At 41.7% G+C, this 16,102-nt stretch overlaps 1 protein-coding gene across 7 annotated transcripts in view; it reads left to right on the forward strand.

The window, feature by feature from the left end:
• CCSER2 (coiled-coil serine rich protein 2) overlaps window positions 1–16,102 on the forward strand; it is a 239,519-nt gene that overhangs the window by 150,921 nt on the left and 72,496 nt on the right. The window lies entirely within an intron of this gene.

Here is a 16,102-nt window from a genome sequence, read left to right on the forward strand (position 1 = left end):
GATGTGAATTTTGATTGCAGGTAATCCTTGACTTGATAGTATTACACTTAGATCATCAAATTAGAAGGTATATTTCTCTTTAAGCGAGCAATGCAGGAACCGGATGGTTAATAGTGAATCGACATGCTGTCATGCAACACTAAGCGCAACCTTCAGTAAAATTGAGCAAGGCCATAAAGAAGAGAAGAGGAGGTGAATGAAGCCATACTCCAACCGCCCCAATTTGAGTTCTATAACCAAATGATTTTACGCAGCAGTCTCTGAAATAGATTTCAGAGAAGCAGCGTGGCTCAGTGGAAAGAGCATGGGCTTTAGAGTCAGAGGTCATGGGTTCAAATCCCGGCCCCACCAACTGTCAGCTGTGTGACTTTGGGCAGGTCACTTAATTTCTCTGTGCCTCAATTACCTCAACTGTAAAATGGGGATTAAGACTGTGAGCCCCACGTGGGACAACCTTGGGTAGGGACTGTCTCTAGATGTTGCCAACTTGGACTTCCAAGCGCTTAGTCCAGTGCTCTGCACGCAGTAAGCACTCAATAAATATGATTGAATGAATGAATGTCTCCCCCTCCTCCCCCTCTCCATCCCCCTCCCCCTTACCTCCTTCCCCTCCCCACAGCACCTGTATATATGTTTGTACGAATTTATTACTCTTTATTTGTGCATATTTATTCTATTTTGTTAATATGTTTTGTTGTCTGTCTCCCCCTTCTAGACTGTGAGCCCACTGTTGGGTAGGGACCGTCTCTAGATGTTGCCAACTTGGACTTCCAAGCGCTTAGTACAGTGCTCTGCACACAGTAAGCGCTCAATAAATACGATTGAATGAATGAATGAATCACCTTGTAACCTCCCCAGTGCTTAGAACAGTGCTTTGCACATAGTAAGGGCTTAATACATGCCATTATTATTGTTATTTCAGGTATTACAGAAGTGTATATTCAATTATTAAGTCTTGAAATTCTCTAATTCTATCTGGCTTGGCATGGACTGGTGTGATGTTTGTAAAATTAACAGTGTAAACGTTGTCATAAACTAATGCTCTTCTAAGCACTCAGAACAGCTGAGAATCATTCATTTATTCATTCAATCGTATTTATTGAGCGCTTACTGTGTGCAGAGCACTGTACTAAGCGCTTGGGAAGTACAGCGTGGCCTGATGAAAAGAGCACAGGCTTGGGAGTCAGAGGATCTTGGTTCTAAACGCAGCTCCACACACGTCTGATGTGTAATCTTGGGCAAGTCACTGCATTTCCCTCATCTGGAAAATGTGCATTAAGCCAGCAAGGCCCAGATGGGACATGGACTTTGTCCAACCTGATGAGCTTGTATCTCCCGTAGCGCTTAGTACAGTGCCTGGCACCTAGCAAGTGCTTAACATATACCATAAAAAGAGAAACAACCAAAAAACAGTGCTCTGCACACTGTACTTGCTTAATAAGTACTATTAAATGATAATATTTTGAAAAGCACCATGGTATGTGTACCATGTTTATATTGTAGGTAACTACTTTTCAGAATTGTTTTTGAGAAATATAAGTGTATGAGTAATTATCCCCTAATTTTAATTCAGCTAGCAAATTTTTCAAACAATTTAAAGTAAGAATTTTCAATAATGTAATTACAAAAATACAAGTCCTATAACCTTTAAGATGGGCTTCTGAGGACGGAAATACTTGTTGGAATATTCGGATCTTTTCATGCTGCATTATTGCAGAAAAAGGTGGCTAGTCTAGCTGGATAGTATGAATGACTCCAGGTGAAAATGTTATGCATTTGGTCTTTGGAAATGCATTGATAATGAAGCTCTACCTTCCTGGGTATAATATTAGTTTGTCTGGATTTATCAACATCAGTGGACAGAATAGGATTTGAGATCAGGGCCAACAGGGGTTTAGGGGAAACCCCAAACTCTTCCTCCAGTTCAGAATTACCGTATTAATATTTATCCTGATTCAGTGATCCCAATTACCCTGAGAGGTTAAGTAATCAGTGGAAGCTGTGAGTTGTGACATTCAACGATTATCTCCTACTATCCCGAGAACACCAGAGGTAGTTATTACTCTATTTATTTTACTTGTACATATTTACTATTCTATTTATTTTGTTAATGATGTGCATCTAGCTTTATTTCTATTTGTTCTGTCAACTTGACACCTGTCCACATGTTTTGTTCTGTTGTCTGTCTCCCCCTTCTAGACTGTGAGCCCATTGTTGGGTAGGGACCATCTCTGTATGTTGCCAACTCGTACTTCCCAAGCTCTTAGTACAGTGCTCTGCACATAGGAAGCGCTGAATAAATACAATTGAATGAATGAATAGTGAGTTGAGGCTTGTCTTTGATGTGAAATTTTTATTTTCCAATAATAGAAAGCATCATTCCTGGGAGGAATGAGGGCTGTGCCACCATTATCTTGAATTCCTCTAAGGGCGCACATTTGATGAATTAAGCTTGTATTTTGCCGGGGGAGAAACATAATATCCAGTTTGCGACATTTTGCTGTTATGTGCAGAAGGGTGTTAACATCCATGACTGGATGAAACTTCTTGCTTTCTGTACCCTCCTAGCTACTTATTGGAAAGCAACTTGGATTTCATGTCAGTGTAAAGGAATGAATGAAGAACAGCCTGACCTAGTGGATAGAACATGGACCTGGGACTCAAGAATCAATCAATCAATCAATCGTATTTATTGAGCGCTTACTGTGCGCAGAGCACTGTACTAAGCACTTGGGAAGTACAAGTTGGCAACAGAGACAGTCCCTACCCAACAGTGGGCTCACAGTCTAAAAGGGGGAGACAGAGAACAAAACCAAACATACTAACAAAATAAAATAAATAGAATAGCTATGCACAAATAAAATAAATAGAGTAATAAATATGTACAAACATATATACATATATACAGGTGCTGTAGGGAAGGGAAGGAGGTAAGATGGGGAGGATGGAGAGGGGGGCGAGGGGGAGAGGAAGGAAGGGGCTCAGTCTGGGAAGGCCTAGGTTCTAATCCCGGCTCTGCCACTTGTCTGCTGGGTGACCTTGGGCAAGTTACTTCACTTCTCTGTGCCTCAGTCACCTCATCTGTAAAATGGGGATTAAGACTGTGAGCCCCATGAGGGACAGGGACTTTGTCCGACCTGTCTACCCCAGCACTTACTACAGTGCCTGGCACATAGTAAGCGCTTAACAAATACCATAAAACTACAAACATTCTAAATATTCAGCAGTTCCATCCTCAGACTCTCAAGTGGACCCAAATGATTCTTTGCTACCCTTGGCCCTCTGAAGGCCAGCTGAAATGAAACTGCTCCCTTCAAGGATCCTTCCAACTTTTGTTTTCATGGTATAACTTTCTCCTTTCATTCCACTCCTCCTCCCCCACCCATGCACACACGTTTTAAAAATCTTTTCTCCTTTCCTTACAAGAATATTCCTAGTGCAGTCTTTCTCCGAGAATCATCCTTATTCTCCATTTTCAACTAATTGCAACCTCGTGTATTTCTTTAACTGATGAAATAGACTGTGGATTATCCATCATCAGTAACTCCTCATGTTGCCCTCTCCTCTGTTAACGGCCCAGAAAGGGAAGTTACTCAACCCAAGACTCCCCTATGGAATGACTTCTCTTACTTCTAGGCATAATCAGTCCTTATTTTCTTACAATTTCATGTCTGAAGCAGAAATGTAAAAGCTTTTTTATATTTGTTCCTTTTGGCTCTCTTTGTAACAATAGTTTTTTTGAGAATCACAGGTAGTTAAGTGTTTTTACATTTTAAATCTCATTTTTCAAGGACTTTGGATCTAAATGGACTGATTTGAATACATTCATCTATTTAAAGTACTCTGAACATTTCCTTCCCTATTCAAATTTTGCCTTGCCATTGTAAATACCATTCAGGTTAAATGATCGCTATTAAAATTTTTTGTAAAGTCAGAGGGAAAAAAAAAGCTTTAGCATCTTCACAGTCATTTGTTGTTAACTCTCACTCTGTGGGATGTTTTTCTTGGTCATCTGTTATTTTTTTTTAATAACAAAAAACATAGTACTACTTTTGTTTTAAGGCAACTGCAGTTTCGTCTTCATTCATTCATTCAATTGTATTTATTGAGCGCTTACTGTGCAGAGCACTGTACTAAGTGCTTAACATTTAAAGGTTTCTGATTTTTATCTCAGCACAGACTTCCTATGATTTTGTTGGCTTGATTTAAGCACCTAAAACATACATTCCACAAATACAATGTTATTTTTCTGGAAGATTAAATAATTTTAAGACATAAATAGTCCCTATCAGAATAATTATAACTATCAGAATAATGTCGGTTATATTGTTATATTCTACTCTCCCAAGCAATTAGCACAGTGCTCTGCATACAGTAAGCACTCAAATACGATTGATTGAAGGTAGTACCCAGGGTGTACCGATCAAATGAGAATTAATCTATCAGTGATATTTACTGAGCATTTAAGCACTGTACTAAGTGCTTCAGAAAGTACAACAGAAATGGTCAATGGGATCCCTGCTCTCAAGGAGCTAAAACTGTATTGAGGGAGACAGGCGTTAAATTAGGGTCAGGGAAACTAGTAGAAAATAATATTTTAAAATAAGTACTGTGGGGCTGGGAGGAGTATCAAAGTGTTTAAGGGGTGCACAGCAAAGGTCAGAATTCCTGCAGAGGAGAGAGCACTTAGGGAAAATAAAAGGCGCAGTCTGGGAAGACCTCTTGGGAGAGATGTGATTTTCGGAGGGTTTTGAAGATAAGAAGAATGGCGGATTGTTGAGTATGAAGGGGAAGGGAGTTCCAGGCCCAAGGGAGGATGTGGGCAAGGGTTCAGAGGTGGGATGGATGAGAGTGGGGTATAGAGAGTAGGTTGGTGTTACGGGAGCGGTTGTATAGTAGGAGATCAGTGAGGTTAGGTAGGAGGGAGACAGCTGATTGAATGACTTAAGGGCAATGGTAAGGAGTTTCTGTTTGATGCGGAGGTGGACGGACAACCATGGAAGGTTTTTGAGGAGTGGGGAGACATAGACTGAGTGGCTTTTCAGAAAATTGATCTGGGCAGCAGAGTGAAGCATGGACTGGAGAGGGGAAGAAACAGGATGCGAGGAAGCTGCTGTGTTAGTCAACATGGGTAATAATGAGTGAGTGGACCCAATGGAGTAGCAATTTGAATGAAGATTAGAGGGCCAAGTCTAGCGATGTTATGAAGGAAGAACCAACAGGATTTTGTGACGGATTGAAGGTGTTGGTTGAATGAGAGAGATGAATTGAGTATGCGCCCTAGGTTTCAGGCTTGTGAGACCGAGAGGATGGTGGTGCTGTCTACAGTTATAAGAAAGTCAGGGGGATGACATTGTTTAGGTGGGAAGATGAGTTTTGTTTTGTACATGTTAAATTTGAGGTAGTAGGATGTACAAATAGAGGGTAGGAGGCAGAGGAGGAGCCTACAATGGAGATTGAGAAAGAGCGGTCAGAGAAATAAGAGGAGATCTAGCAGAGGACAGTGCTGGGGAACCTATGGTTAGGAATGTTTCCAGAATAAGGGGGTGATCCTCAGTGTCAAAAGCAGCAGAAATTGAGGAGGATTCACATGGAGTAGTTAGTGACCATCAGTGCTTTGTACACTGTAGGCGCTCAATAAATGCGGCTGAATGAATGAATTTGCCAAGGAGGACATCATTGATGACCTTAAAGAGGACCGTTTCCATGGAGTGGAAGGGACAGAAGCCAGATTGCCAGGGTCGAGGAGACAATTGGAGGGGAGGAAGTAGAGGCAGGAAGTATAGACAGCACGCTCAAGAAATTTCAGGGAAAACATGAGAAAAGATGAAATGCCATTCCTGGATCCTAGTCACCCATTGAGAACCTTTCATTCATTATCTTAACCCTGCTTGAATCTATTGATATATATGGCATGCATAACTTCCTGGGGTAACAAATTCAATGCACTTACATCCACTGTATGAATCCTGTTAGTCTTCTCACAGTTTACCCTTTATTTAGTATAAGAAGATTTTCTTTCTTTATTTTGAGTTCTTGTGTACTACTTGGATATTGATATTTTCAGTCATTCGTTTATAAAATAATGATGGCAATTTTGCGGGAGGGATTGAGGCTAATTCAGGTGTCCACAAGTCCAAATTTGACGAATTGAACAGTAAACATGAAATTTCAAGAGCAGAATACTCTCTATGGCTCTTTCAAAAATCAAGTTACAGACTGTCATCAAAATACACTCAGTGCTTTCTGTTAACCCATTTGCTGTCTGTATTATCCAGTGATGGGACAGTTCTCACTTTGCTGCTTTGTTTGGCTGAGAGGAAGGTATTGTGGAAAATGGTGTTATTTTGGTAGTAGTGTATAAAGTAATGTGCAGGTCACTTTGTTGAAAGCAAGCAATTGCCAGTCTGAGAGGATGCTTGTCCTTTCAAGGAGCAGACTCCCTTTATTGCTCCCTCTGAAATTCCAGCCAACATGCTGTGCTAAAATTGGGTTTCCTCTTTGGTGTCAAATAAGAACTGAATAACTTAAAAGGAATCAGGAAGTTTTCTAGGGCGTGTTTGAAAGCTTGTCCGAATTCTTGCAGAAGTTAATAACTTAAAAGTCATGGTGCCAAACTTCTTTTTTAAAGTCAGACAGGAAAGCGCTTTCAGAAACAGCTCAGGAAGGAATTTTTAGATACGTGTGACCTTTGACATCCATTTATTTTATTCTATCAGGCATCAAGAGTGCAACTCTGAATGGGGTAGAATTCAGGAAAAAGGATATTGTCTTAAATTTACAAATTTGGAGAGGCTGAATCTGTATATTTTGGTATTTCCTTAAATATTGACCTGAAGTGAGGAAATAGGGAGAAAGTGGTCAAGTTTGGGGTACAGGGGAGCAACAAAACCACTAGGAACAAAGGAGGGGAAGCTAGCAGGCTGAAGAATTTCCTTACCTGACAGGCCCTATCATCTTCAGTGATATATACCTGTATATATGTATATATGTTTGTACATATTTATTACTCTATTTATTTATTTATTTTAGTTGTGCATATCTGTTCTATTTATTTTATTTTGTTAGTATGCTTGGTTTTGTTCTCTGTCTCCCCCTTCTAGACTGTGAGCCCACTGTTGGGTAGGGACTGTCTCTATATGTTGCCAACTCGTACTTCCCAAGCGCTTAGTACAGTGCTCTGCACACAGTAAGTGCTCAATAAATACGATTGATTGATTCAGTGGGTCTGGGTCTACTTCTCTAAAGGACTGAGATGACTTCTGCTCTTCTTTTGCTCTTCCCGGAATTTTTCCCTCTTTTCCCTCCCTGTCCAACACAATAGTGGAATTACCCTTCAGTTCTAAGGTGAAACTGCTTTGTGTGGGTCTTTGAGAGAGAATCTCTAGCATGTTTGCATACTTGGGTGATGAAAATACAGACATGCACTTTTTCTTGGTCTCTTATCATTGCTCAGACACTGATGGTTAAGAAGGTGAAGCACATATGCCTGAGTTGTTTTTTCAGTAGTAGTGGTGGTTTAGTAATAATTGTGTTATTTAAGTGCTTACCACATGCCAAGCAGTCGAGTCAGGTACAAGTTAATCAGGTCGGACACAGTCCCAGTCTCCCATGGAGCTCACAGTCTAAGTAGGAGGGAGGACAGGTATTGAATCCCCATTTTGCAGATGAGGCACAGAGAAGTGAAATGATTTGTCTAAGGTCACATAGCAGACAAGTGGCAGAGCCGGGATTCGAACCCAGCTCCTCTGACTCCAAGCCTCTGAGTCTTTCCACACTAGGCCACGCTGCATCTTGGTGCTGAGCCACCCACACTCCCCAGCTTCGTCCTCCTGTGCCACCTCGGTACCCATTGCGAGACTGCTGATAGCCAGAATGAGTTAGTGCAGTCTGGAGTCCCCAACAGAATTCCCCGTCCTAAACCACAGCAGACACCGCAATGCCGTCATCCGTGTGCTAAGCCATTGTTGAATATAAAGCTCCAAGGGGATCATTTCCACTTCCTTGTGAAATCCGAAGAAAAACAAAGAGCCACAGCAACACCAACAAAAGGATGAATAGAAAGATGACTGTGCTAAGGGCTGGGCCCGGGTGCTCACAGACCACGTGCCTTTGGTCCCGACTTCAGGCCTCGCTGGCCTGGATCACTGCCGATCATACCAGGAAGTCCAGGGAGCTTTAGGATGTCCAGGATTTTAGGGCATTTGGAATAGCGGGATCAGCCTGTGGCCTGGTGGGCAGTCAGCCTGACCCACTGGCATGACATGTGGCAAGGCGATGGCGGCTTTGCAAGCCCCTTTCTAGTAAACCCCACGGATGTCCCTCCTCCGTCTTTCCTCCATCCCACAATGAAAAAAATAATGGCATTTGTTAAACATTTACTATGTGCAAAGCACTGTTCTAAGCACTCGGGAGAATGCAAGGTGAACAGGTTGTCACATGTGGAGCTCACAGTCTTAATCCCCATTTTACAGATGAGGTAACCAAGGCACAGAGAAGTCAAGTGAATTGCCTAAAGTCACACAGCTGACAATTGGCGGATCCGGGACTTGAACCCATGACCTCTGACTCCCAAGCCCTTGCTCTTTCATTCATTCATTCATTCAATCGTATTTATTGAGCGCTTACTGTGTGCAGAGCACTGTACTAAGCGCTTGGGAAGTACAAGTTGGCAACATGTAGAGACGGTCCCTACCCAACTGTGGGCTCACAGTCTAGAAGGGGGAGACAGAAAACAAAACATAGCATATTAACAAAATAAAATAAATAGAATAAATATGTACAACCACACTGCTTCTATGAAGCAGCTTCAGTGAAGCTGAAATCTGTTCAGTTCGTAGTTGTAGCGATTGATATTCTGAGCCATGAGAAGCAGCCTGGCCTAGTGGATAGAGCACACTGAAGGAACTGAGTTCTAATCCTGGCTCTGCCACTCGTCTGCTGTGTGACCTTGGGCAAGTTATTTAACTTCTCTGTGCTCCAGTTACCTCATTTGTAAAATGGGGATTAAAACTGTGAGTCCCATGTGGGACAGGGACTGTGTCTAACACGATTTGCTTGTATCCACCCCCAGTGCTTAGTACAGTGCTTGGCACATAGTAAGCCTTTAACAAATGCTATCACCGAAGGAGGAGCCCTGTCTAATTGAAGAGCACCAAAACCCCCTTTTGGTCCCCAGTAGGTGTTTGTTAATATTCTATTTTAACCATCCATAAGTTCTGGTTGGTGTTGGATATCCTTTGTCATCCTTTTGAACAGTGGGCACAGTAAGTTATTTGTACAAGCCTACTAGGCAGTAATTCAAACCACCCCCTCAAGAACAACAACAACAACCACCACAAAAAACAGGCCCCAAGGTGTGCAGAAAAGTTTATTATAAGCTGTTTAGATTTCCTTCAGGAATAGACATTGAGTTTACAACTTAGAATTTCCATAAAGCATTAGGGGAAAGCAGCTTGTAAACCAAGAATACATTTATTTGAAAAATGCCTCCTAAGGCCCGAGATGTTTTAATCTGTTATGGAACATTAACACTAGTCTCCTGTCCAAAGCACCCAGCTTTCAGCAGCTCAGTAGTTTTCATGTGTCTGCAGATCATTGCAAAGGGGGATAAGGTTATAATGAACAAATACCTACAAAACTTTTAATAAATATTTTCTCCTGGCAGATTTAAGGAACTCCTGCTTCTACATTTTTATATCTAATTGGAGGCGCAATTTATTCTTTTGGGAATATGGTGATATTTCTTGTTTGTGTTTACAGGCCAGGCATTTTTAAGTGGCACAAAAATACTGCAGAGGAAATTAATTCCGGGGTAGATTAGCAAAGGAACCCATTCTAACCATGGTGAATGGAATATTTTGTAAATATTAATAAATGATTTAGTACGCATCTGCACAAAAAAGACACAACTCCTGAAATCGGAATGCCTAAAAACTGGCTGATTTGTGGCTTTTCCTCTTTCTTATGCTGTTCCTATTCAATCTCTCTACATGGTTAGTGACAATAGTTTCATGCCCTTTGGCGGAATGTAGTCTCATTTTTTTTTTCCTCTACCTCATTTCCATTGATTTCCTGGATCTTCAATCTTACTTTAAATTCCTGAGCTTTTGGGAGTTGCAGAGCAATTGATAAAAATGAACTTTGGTTCTTAGTTTGGTTGATTGGAGAATAAGCAATAGTAAATTTTGTTCAGGATGGGGAGAATGTCTGCTCCCATAGGGTAGGGGCCAAAGTGCTCTTGAGGGGTCCTTGCGCATAAGGCCGTATCCTGTTCTAAAAGTTGTTTGGGGTCCGGGACAGTTCTGCTGAGAATTCAGCAAGTTCTGTTTGGTTTTTGATGTCCTTTGTAATCCTTTTAATCAGTGGGCCCAATAGGTTTATTACATAACTCTACCAGGCAGTAATTCAAGCCACTGCTTCAAGAACAAATAATAAAAAAAAACTTGACATTTCTAAGAGTGACCCATTTAGAAGCTGCAATTCCAGTAGCTTTGTTAAGCCAATTTTGGAGAGGCGTGTGCAGGGAGAAAGGGTAAAAGGGAGAACAAGAGCCTGGAAGGGAAGTCCTCTACTAACTCTGTTACACGGTATTCTCCCACGCGCTTAGTACAGGCCTCTGCACAGAGTAATCACTCAATAAATACCATTGTTGAAGATGATGATGATGTTCCGTCCAGATCTGACGGTTGTGTTGTTAACTTGATGGAGTGGCAAAGGAAAAATGTGATGCAGTGAGTTGTAATTTCAACTCACTGAATGCAGAGGTTTTTAAGTTAACCAGCCAAGATGAGCAGCATGACCCATGTGCAGATTGCTTGCTCTCCCTATTTTCAGATCACCTGAACGTGAAAAGCCCTGAGGCAGAACAGCCATGAGAGAAAATTACATAATAAAATGTGGGAGGCTGTGAAAGGAACTATTATAGGGTGCAAACAGAGGAAAAAAGTAAAAAAAAATTAGAAATGGAAAAGGTGTATAATGAGTTATAATTATGATATATTGAAAATTACATTTTGCAGTTTTGACAATACAAAGCTAAAAGGTTTTATGAAAAGGCATAAACTTTCTCCATGCTAAATCCATCGTTCTTCTGGAAGCCGACCTTCTGCTTTTGATGCTAATATGTTGTATTAATTGAATTTTGACCCCATAATCCTTAGAAGTCTTAGGTTTATTCACTCATTCAACCGTATTTATTGAGTACTTGCTGTGTGCAAAGCACTGTACTAAGTGCTTGGGAGAGTACAGTATAACAACAGACTCACTCCTGCCCACAATAAGGGGGCACAGACATTACTATGAATAGATTAAATAAAGAAAGAAATTACAGATATTTACAGATATAAACATCTGTGCTATGGAGGCGGAAGGAGGATGAATGAAGGTGCAAGTAAGAGCAGCGCAGAAGGGAGTGGGAGAAGAGGAAAGGAAGGATTAGTCAGGGAAGGCTTCTTGGAGGAAAGGTTCTGTAAATAGGTTTTGAAGTGGGGGAGAGCAGCTATCTGTCTGATATGAGGAGGGAGGGCGTTGTGGGCCAGAGGTAGAATAATAATAATAATGATGGCATTTATTAAGCGCTTACTATGTGCAAAACACTGTTCTAAGCGCTGGGGGGATACAAGGTGATGAGGTTGTCCCATGTGGGGCTCACAGTCTTCATCCCCATTTTACAGATGAGGGAACTGAGGCCCAGAGAGGTGAAGTGACTTGCCCAAAGTCACACAGCTGACAATGTGGGCGAGAGGTCAGCAGCGAGGTAGACCTGATTTATCCCAAAGCATGCCAGTGCTCCTAATGCAATGATTGGACTGAGAGGGTTCCAAAACCACACAACTTTTTTTAAGGAATGTATGAATACATAAAGAATGCAGTTCAGTTTCTTGCTTACCCAGGCTGGATATGAATTGGTAATAATTGCAAGGAAGAAGACTGAGCATTAAGTAAAAAAGTTCAAAAGCATTTACAGCTTACAGAGAAGTAACCCCCAAATGAACATATTTTCACTCATAATTTTCCATTGATGTTTTGAAATCTGGGTCTGTGTTTTGGGTATTTTAAGGGTATTGCAATTCCTGTTTTAAATTCATCTTCATATTCCCAAAAAGATTCCTGACAGTTTGTTGCATGCTGAAGCAGCAGCTTCTATGCTGTTATCCATGAGAAGCAGAGAACTGGAAAGAGGATGGGGCATGGCTTTCTGTGGGTTTTTGGAAAGGTAAAAGTTGTTTCTTAAGAATTTTCCATTGGGATTTTCTCAAGACAGCAGGTCCACAAGGAAAATTCCAGAGAAGCACATTCAACCTAAATAACTTAAGGTGCTCATCTGTATCCATTCCAGTGAAAGCCGTGGTTTTCTCCTCTTCTCTGAGCAGTGAAAGCTTGTCACGACCTCTCCAGAAATTGGAATTATGAAATTAGAAAGCATCTGCTGTAGGAATGCCACCTAATTTTTAGTACGGTGTGCGTAGTTGTCCTTTTGAGAAGATTGTGAAATCCTATCCACTGCAGCTAATGTGACTGTCATCACACTCTTCCTCATCATGGGCCCAAAAGGACATTTTCTTGCTGTGCTGATGCATTTTGTCCCATACAAGATCTGTCTCACTCTTTGGACTGTAAACGCCTTGTGGACAGGGAACATATCTACCAACTCTCTTATATTGTACTCTCCCAAGCGCTTAATCAGTGCTCTGCACTCAGTAAGCGCTCAATAAATACCATTGATGATGATCATCATCTCCCCCTTTTAGACTGTGAGCCCACTGTTGGGTAGGGACTGTCTCTATATGTTGCCAACTTGTACTTCCCAAGCGCTTAGTCCAGTGCTCTGCACACAGTAAGCGCTCAATAAATACGATTGATGATGATGATGATGGTTTCCTGGTCCTGGTCATCATCCTCTTGGTTTCTTTGCTCTAAGAACAACCCCTCTCCTGGTTTTTACCCTTTAGGCGGGTCTGTTGTAATGGTTTCCTGATAGTCCCCTGGGCTTTATTGTCTTTAAGTTGTTTATTCTGTCTTCCTTTCTTGCAAGTGTTCCTTAGTTGTTTATTCTGCCTTTCTTTCTTGCAAGTGCTCCTTTTCAATTCCTAGAGAGGTGCTTTCAGTTCGGAACAGTGCTGGGGATGCGGGGATAAGCTTAATAGATGCTGTTTTCATGGGAGAATCTTAAAGTGCTTTGCAAACTTTCCCTGCTCTGATCCTCCTAGCACATGGAAGAAAAGTGTTTTCTAGCCTAAAGCCATTTACAGCATACAACAGTATAGAGTATAGATTGTTATATATTTTTTTTCCCAAGGATGAGGGTTCCAATTCCATTTGGGGTTTTTTTATGAGCCTGCAGAGCAATCTATTAGGCTTTTGGTGAATAACAAAAGAATACTTAATTCTAGGCTTTGAGAAGTTTACAGATTGTAAATTCAATTCTGTTGTATTGTACCCATCCAAGCGAGTAATACAGTGCTTTGCGCACAATAATCAGTCAATGGTATTTGAGTGCTTACCGTGTGGAGAGCAGTGTACTAAGCTCTTGGGAAACCATGATATAGTACAGTTGGTAGATTTCATCTTTGTCCACAAGCAGCTTACAAGGCAGGAGGGAAGGTGGGTAGGGGAAATGAGGGTTTATTTAGGAAAAGCCTCTTGGAGGAATTGGGGTTTTTAGGAGGGCTTTGGAGGTAGGCAAATTGGCCTTCTTTTGGACGCAAAAGAGGAAGAAGTTCCAGGCCAGAAGGAAGACGTGAAAATGAGGTGCAGATAAGACTGACATTAGAAGAGTGAGTATGTGGGTTGGGTTGTGGAAGAAAATCAGCGAGTAAGGTAGGAGGGGAAGAGCTGACTGAGTGCCTTAAAGCTAATGGTAAGGAGTTTCTGTTTGATGTAGAGGTGGCTAGTCAACCATTAGAGGTTTTTGAGACAAGTAGACAAAGGACCTGAATTTTTTTTTAGAGAATTGTGGTATATATTAAGCACTTACTATGTGCCAGCCACTGTACTAAGTTCTGGGGTAGATACAAGCAAATCAAGTTGGACATAGTCCCTAGTCCACATGGTGCTCACAGTCTTAATCTCCATTTTACAAATGAGGTACCGAGGTAGTAATAATAATAATAATGATGGCATTTATTAAGCGCTTACTATGTGCAAAGCACTGTTCTAAGCGCCGGGGAGGTTACAAGGTGATCAGGTTGTCCCACGGGGGGCTCACAGTCTTAATCCCCATTTTCCAGATGAGGGAACTGAGGCCCAGAGAAGTTAAATGACTTGCCCAAAGTCACACAGCTGACAATTGGCACAGTAGGGATTTGAACCCATGACCTCTAAAAAGCCCATGCTCTTTCCACTGAGCCACACTGAAAATAATACATTCTGGTATTCGTTAAGTATTTACTATGTCCCAAGCACCATACTAAGCTACTGTACTAAGGTAATCAAGTCAGACACAGTCCCTGTCCCACAAGGGGTTCACAGTCTAAAGAGGAGGGAGAACAGGTATTGAGCCCCTATTTTACAGATGAGGTAACTGAGGAACAGAGAGGTAAATTCATTCAATCGTATTTATTGAGTGCTTGCTGTGTGCAAAACACTGTACTAAGCAGACCATTGATTAACTGGAAAACCAGCTTTAAAACTATGCAGTCTTGTTTGGTTAGAGTGTAATCTTCTTGTGGTAAGAGAACATGTCTTGTGCTTCTGATATATTTCATTCATTCATTCAGTCGTATTTATTGAGCACTTACTGTGTGCAGAGCACTGTACTAAGCGCTTGGAAAGTACAGTTCAGCAACAGAGACAATCCCTGCCCACAACGGGCTCACAATCTAGAAAGGAGGAGAAAGACATCAGAACAAGTAGACAGGCATCAATAGCATCAATATAAATCAATAGAATTATATATATATATATATATATATAATATATATATATGTGTGTGTGTGTGTATGTATACATGCACACACATCAGAACAAGTACAGTGGACTGGGTTCTTAGGTAGTCAGTCACTATCACTACTACACAGCACTGTCACACCTAGCATTTTGTAAGTCTCCCTCTTCTTGCTTCCTGACTAGTTTAGGAGCGGGGGAATTTTATGTTTTTAAGGTAAAGTGAGAATTGTCGATTATGTGCTTGAAAAGATCTCCTTTCTAGTTTTTAGTGTGGAAGTCACTTAATGGCGACTGGCAATAACTAATAGTGTAAGGCTCCTTAGGGTTTGTAGCTCAAAGCTGAGTGTCATTTTAGTAACTAAGGAGTTGTTTCTGCTGTGTAGGGCTGTTTTGTGGTTCATTCATCTATGAGCGGATCCCAGACAGCACAGAAAATTTTGTTGCACTGTTGGGCAAAACACACTGCATTTAATGCACTGCCCGGTGAGGTAAGTGGGCCCCTCCACTCGTAAGTTTATCAACTAGTCGGACTCCCTAGCTCCTTTTCCTGGAATCCTGAACTCAGTCCTCTCCCATGCCCCATCGCTGTGGTCGCCCCAAACTCTCCCCTGCCTACCACTGGGCCAGCTCAGTACCTATAACTGATGTGGCATTTTACATTTTTATATCCTTTCAAATGTTAACTTGGGCCTACCTGAGCTGGGAAGATGGAGCTGAATGGGGTAGGATGAGAAGAGGGGAGATGGGTACCTCCTCCGTAAAATGGGGATTAAGACTGTGATTAGATAAGTACCCATCCCAACCTCCACTAAACCAGAGCCGAGCCACTGGAACGAGCCCTTTGAGTCGTGCTGTGAGTAGGAATAAAACAGCGCTCTGAGACTGGACTCAACTGGAAGGGTAAGATTGGCTCGTGGCAGCAGACCTAGGGCCAGCACTGAGCTGTGCCTGACAGTTGGAGCATAGCTCCAAGAGCACAACCTGACAACCCGACATGCTTTCCTCTGTTTGTACTTCCCAAGCGCTCAGTACAGTGCTCTGCACACAGTAAGTGCTCAATAAATACGATTGATTGATTGACTGCTTATCCAACAGCCACCTGCTTTTTCACAGAGGAGAAATTCAAAGCCGTCGCAGCATCAGAGGGAACAAGGGAGGGAGGATCGGATGGCGAGGACTTTGCATCGATGATGTTGCACCATTTTGAGGACAT

This window comes from Tachyglossus aculeatus, chromosome 3 (assembly GCF_015852505.1).
Source record: "Tachyglossus aculeatus isolate mTacAcu1 chromosome 3, mTacAcu1.pri, whole genome shotgun sequence".
NCBI lineage: Eukaryota > Metazoa > Chordata > Mammalia > Monotremata > Tachyglossidae > Tachyglossus > Tachyglossus aculeatus.